Source organism: Galeopterus variegatus, unplaced genomic scaffold (genome assembly GCF_000696425.1).
Source record: "Galeopterus variegatus unplaced genomic scaffold, G_variegatus-3.0.2 Scaffold8979, whole genome shotgun sequence".
In the NCBI taxonomy this organism is placed as follows: domain Eukaryota; kingdom Metazoa; phylum Chordata; class Mammalia; order Dermoptera; family Cynocephalidae; genus Galeopterus; species Galeopterus variegatus.
The window spans coordinates 18,730-23,818 of NW_007735090.1; positions in this window are offsets into that span (position 1 = coordinate 18,730).

The following is a 5,089-nucleotide window of genomic DNA, read 5'->3' on the forward strand; positions in this document are numbered from 1 at the left end:
TTTCTGCAGCTATTTTCTAGCATTTGCCAGCCCCTGTGCCTGAACTGATTTGAATAATTTGTTTTTTTCCTGTGCCATTTACCCTCCCACCTCTCCTTCCTGCTTTCCACTACTCTTGGATGAATGGATTTTGTATTTCTAGCTGTTGTATTGTGTGGATTTGATATTTTTGTTGTTTTTCTGTGAAGCACATACATTGGATGTGGGAGGTAAAGGAGTATCTCATTTGCTCCTGGTCACTCCCTTTATAGCCATCACTGTCTTGTTTTTTGTAACTCAGGTTAGGTTTTGGTCTCTCTTGCTCCACTGCAAAACAAAACAAAACAAAAAAAAGCAAAAACAAAAGTCTGAAGAGATGGGACAGGAGGAAAGACCTCACAGCCAGATCTGCTGGGTTTTGAGGACTCAGTGAATTTCTTTCTTCCCCTTGAAGGGGAAAAAGCTTTTTTCACTGGTACATTTAAAGTTCCCCGACTATGGGGAGGTACCAATTCTGGACAAGTGCCACCACAACATGAATGCTCAGAGAACCTGAACTTTCCATCCCTGGAGGATGGAAATTCACAGTTGGCTACTGCCGAGCCTGTCTGGTGTTTCAAAGGAATATTGGGTGCTGCAAATAGGAACTGAAGGGGTAAACTTATTAAACCTGTGATTAGTTGGTGTTTTCCTGTCATTTTAAGAGACTAAATATGTCAAAACACTTGTACAATTTTAAAATGTCACAATTAAACATAAGCTGGTTTCCCACAAAGTGTGTAATGGTTGAATTTACAAATCATGTAAATGTATTCATGGAACACAAGACTTAGTCTTGGATAATTGGTTATTTGTGTGTTTTTTGTTTTTTGGGGTTTTTTTTCTCAAAGACAATTAGCTTATGGTAATTTCATGAAGACATTTTCAGGAGAAATTAACGGTTTCTGGGCTAAAGAACTCAACCCCCAATATTACAACAACCAATTCAAAAGGTAAATTTATAAAGAAGTATAGAAGTTCCTGTTGGGCAAGTTAGCAAGGGACAATGCTAGAAAACTCAAGAATTTCATGAATGATACCAAATTGGTTATTTGTTTTAAAGTCTATATGTACATCTCTAGTGGGTTTTAGTGAAGGGAGAAAGATCTTTCTAGATTTCAGGGTACTGAACATTCCATTAGTCAAGGGAAGAGTTTAATATTTGAGCAAGACAAAATAGGAATTAAAAATTGTTGCTGGGAGTTGTAAACTAAGTTTGAAGTAATGCAGTTGATGAAAGGAGGGTGTTTAAATAGTGGGCATCTTGGAAGTGATTGCTATTTCCAACGTATGCACAAAAAATTGTAAAAGGCGAGTTTCAGGTAAGATTTACTTCCGGCATTCTCCTGTGATGTCTTTGGTCATTTGACAGTAGTATTGCAGCAGAAAATTACTCAGGTTGCTATGAAGTTTGATGAAGATTTCAGTGAGATTTACTTCCGGCATTCTCCTGTGATGTCTTTGGTCATTTGACAGTAGTATTGCAGCAGAGAATTACTCAGGTTGCTATGAAGTTTGATGAAGATTTCAGTATTTCATCTGCTTGTAACTGATTAGTGATTGCTTTATTTAAGCTTAGTTTAAATTAAATTAAGCTTAGTTATTTAAGCAGCCACATCGTTGCTGCCTGAAATTTGTATTAGTACCAACTAGTAGCATCTCAGTTTAGTTTAGAAGGATGAGGGAGGCCGAGTGGTGAAGATAAGTGATTTTATTCCCAGCACTGTTCTGGCTGTAGAAAACGCTTAAAGTTTAAGTGACTGGAAGCAAGGAATCGCCAAAGTTTTATTAGTGTTGTTGAGAGTCCAAACCTGTATAAAAGCTGGATTAAGCATATCTGCAATAATAGAAATTTGGTAAAGATCTCAAATGAGGTATATACACAAAAGCAGTGTGAACTTTTCTTGCCTTTTCATGAGGGAACAGACAGACATTGAGAATGGTAATTAGGAAATTGGGATCAGAGAGAGACTAGGCTGTTTTTGCCAAGTTCAGAATGGCAGTTTGAGGCAGACTAATAAATGGTAACAAGTAATAAGGGAGTTGATTAAAAATGAAAATTAGCTAAAGTTTTAATCATGCAACCTTTAAGATCTGAGGAATTGTTCACAAAAGCTCTTTTCAGGGACAGACATCATAGCTTAGACAGGTGTATGTTATTCAAAACACTACCCTTTTTATTCTCTTTTACGGCTGAGTTGTCCATTATATTAACTCTCGAGTTAGACTGCGATGCTTCAGATCTGAATACAAGTCTGCTAGAAACTTTCAAATGGACAGATTCACGCACTTACTTGTGTTAACTGCTCTGCATTTAATAAAGGCTAAGATAAAGTTTTAAGAGGAGTTGTGTCCGGGAACAAATCCAGAAGTGGGCATGTAATGGTCAGAGGTTTGTAAACCACCTTAAAAGGATAACATCTGTGGGGAAAAGGCAGCTATCGTTGTCTTCACTGTCTACTCATTTTCTATCCACTAATATCACTTTGTTCTCTGATTAAAACTAGTAAATTCACTCAGCTCCTATACTCGTGTTTACCTTCATCATGGATGTTGCTCTGGTAAAGGTTATTGGTTCATCAGTAGTGGAGTGGAATAGACAGTTTAGCAGTCATCTCATCTCATTAACATATTCCACCTATGTTATATGGTCCATGGATAGAAGTTAAAAAGGAAGCTGAGTTCAGATCCGCTTAGACCTTGTAACTTAAGACATTGGTAACAAGAGCCATACATAATGAAATATTTTGGATGGACGTAAAGTGAGCCCATAGAACCAGGAAAGGATCAAGTAGGGGGAACAGATGACTTAATCGTGTGACAAGTATTTGAGCACTTTCTCTGTCAGACACTGTGTGAGGCATTGGGGATTCAAGAGTGAACCAGAAAGGTGTGATTCCTGCACTCTTGGACCTAACAGTCCAAAGGGATGACAAGCAAATGAACAAGTAAAAAATTACGTGATCAAATAGCTACTGTTTTTCTGTAGGTCTCAAAGCTGGATAAAATACTGGAGTTCAGAGAAGTTTTGAGTAGGATGATAGATTAAGCCATATGTTGCTCAGCCTCTCATTCTTGTACTCATTTTCTGATTTCAGATTTAAATGTTTTGTAGTACTTTGAGACCTATGGAAAAAGTAGTGGCCATTTGAACATTTAGATAAGTAGTTCTTTTTTTTTTTTTTTAAAAGATGACCGGTAAGGGGATCTTAACCCTTGACTTGGTGTTGTCAGCACCACGCTCAGCCAGTGAGCTAACCGGCCATCCCTATATGGGATCCGAACCTGTGGCCTTGGTGTTATCAGCACCGCACTCTCCCGAGTGAGCCACAGGCCGGCCCTAGATAAGTAGTTCTTAACCAGGAGTCAGCATTAGAAAAATCTCAGCAGCTTTTCCAAAATACACATATCAGAACATGTGGCCCTGAAGGAAACTTAAGTAATTCTAGAAATAAAAGGTAACTTAAGAAATTCTAATAACCAGTTTTACAGAAACTTGAGAAGTTATTGCATCCACAAAGTAAGAACAGATTGTTGTGAAAAAAGAATAAAATAGAAAAGTTCTTGGAAATTTAAGCAGTTGTGGAAATTTTTAAAAATTGAAATGGCTTATAAAAGCAACACTCAGGAGGCTAAATTGGTGAACTTCAAGATACAATTGAAGAAATTTCTTAGAACATACAGTACAAAGATCAAGAAAAAGTTCAGAATTGTGNCTGGATTGATACGAAAATTGGAGTTTCAGATTGAAAGGCCCTGCCAAGTGTAAAGCAGGAAAAATGAAAACAAAACCCATAGATGGAATCTCTAAGGAAAAACAATTTATCAGAAAGAAAAACAGATTACCTATAAAGGACTTCTCAAGAACAACGTTGGATCATAGAAGATAATGTTTCAATGCCTTGAAAATGTACTTTTATGGATGTTTGTGTGCGTCTATGGCATGGGTGGGTCCCAATTTCGTTCCTAAAATTCTAAACAGCCAAACCATGCTATTTATCAAAGACAAAAAAAGATCTTTATTTTTTTTTGGCAGCTCACTGGTTACAAAGACATTTTCAAACACGCAAAGGCACTGTTTGCTTTCCATTCAGCTTTTCTGAAAAAGTGACATGAATAATCCATTAAAAATTAAAAATAAAGAAATAGAAACAGGAAGACATCTTAATGAAACAAAACACCCAACCAAATAATATAAAACAGTGGAACCCAGATAGGCAACAAGAGGAGAACTCAACAATACAGCTTTAGAAAGCTGGTTCTGGGGAGAACATTTTCAAGAAGAAAACATATTTTTATTCTGGTGTGCTACAGATGAGATGAAAGCATGTATTTTTTTCTTTTTTTAAATTTATTTTTAATTGATACATATTGATTGTACATACTTATGGGGTATGGAGTTATGTCTCAATACATGTATACAATATGTAACGATCAAATCAGGGTAATTTGCATACTCATCATCGCAAAAATTTATCATTTCTTTGTGATGAGAACATTTGAGCTCTCCAAACTATTTGAAAACATACAATAAATTATTAAGTACAGATGCGTAGCACTGCCTTAGACCACTAGAAATGTGTTTCTTTTGATCAGTGCTATAGAAGAAAAGTAAGTAGACACTTCGGAAAGACCAAAGCTCTACAAGAAAGTCATGACTCCTAAAAAGCATTAAGCAACTGACAGAATAGTAAAAAGCACTTTGTGAAACAAACAAGTCAAAACTTTTGGTTTGCTAAATCAGGCAAGGAGGATTAACTGATACATTGAATTCATGTATAAATTGAGTTTATTTATAATAATTACAATACTTTTTCTATGGTTTTGTTTTCCTGACTTTGATTTTACGTATAGATATGCCTTTCCCTATGGTTCGGTATCAGAGATTCATCCTAAAATAGGCCCAGATTTAAAATTTTGTTCTTTAATAGTATATTTTGACTTATGGAAAAGTTCAACTAATTTTATTACCTGGAAACCTAAACGTATTCTCTTTAAGAAACATGTTCAGGCCGGCCCGGTGGCGCACTCGGTAGAGTGTGGCGCTTGGGAGTGTGGCGGTGCTCCCGCC